The sequence below is a fragment of the Silene latifolia genome, chromosome X, assembly GCF_048544455.1.
Source record: "Silene latifolia isolate original U9 population chromosome X, ASM4854445v1, whole genome shotgun sequence".
NCBI lineage: Eukaryota > Viridiplantae > Streptophyta > Magnoliopsida > Caryophyllales > Caryophyllaceae > Silene > Silene latifolia.
The window spans coordinates 189,295,173-189,295,967 of record NC_133537.1 but is presented as its reverse complement, the minus strand read 5'-3'; the positions used below and the strand labels follow the sequence as shown (position 1 = coordinate 189,295,967).

At 40.9% G+C, this 795-nt stretch overlaps 1 non-coding gene across 1 annotated transcript; it reads left to right on the top strand.

Moving 5' to 3' along the window:
• The first annotated feature begins 294 nt into the window (after positions 1-294).
• LOC141624357 (small nucleolar RNA R71) lies at positions 295-401 on the top strand. Its single transcript, XR_012534164.1, has one exon. It is a non-coding gene; the product is annotated as a small nucleolar RNA R71 (small nucleolar RNA).
• Positions 402-795: the final 394 nt, after the last annotated feature.

Sequence of the window (795 nt, the reverse complement as noted above, 5' to 3'; positions counted from 1 at the left end):
TTGGAGGCTTCTTCAAGTTTAGCCATAGCCTTCTCAAACTTCAAATTAATGGTATCAATATGAGCACTAAGTTGAGCACCCAATTGAGTAATAGAGTCCACTTCATGCTTTCCTCCTCTAGTATCCTTCCGAGGTCTACTATATTATGAGTTATGGACCGCCATTTCCTCAATCTTGTTTCATGTTTGATTATCGTCAACTTCGGTGAACATACCATTTGATCCCATGTTGAGAATGTTTCGGGAGTCTTCATAAAGACCATTCCAAAATTGTTGTAACAAGAACCACTCACTAAGTCCATGATGAGGACATGAGCGACAAGTTCCTTTGAATCGCTCCCAAGCTTCATACAAAGATTCTTCGTCCCTTTGTTTAAAACCCGTGATTTGGGCTCTTAGCATGTTAGTCTTTTCCGGAGGGTAGAACTTTTTATAGAAAGCAAGAGCCAATTTATTCCAAGAGTCAATACCAAGAGTAGCCTTATCAAGGCTCTTTAACCATTGTTTCGCGGTACTAATCAAAGAAAAAGGAAATAAGACCCATCGAATTTGGTCTTGAGTAACTCCGGTTTGTGAAATCGCATCACAATAGTCACAAAAAGTCTCCATGTGAGAATGAGGGTCTTCACTAGGCATGCCCCCAAATTGACTTCTTTCGACTAATTGGACAAATGCGGATTTTGCAATGAAATTACCGGTCAAGTGTTGTGGTGTGGGAGTACCATTCGGTAGGTTCTCCTCGGTTGGTACGGAATGTGATGAAAATTTAGGCATTGTGGGTTGATTTTGTGGTGGG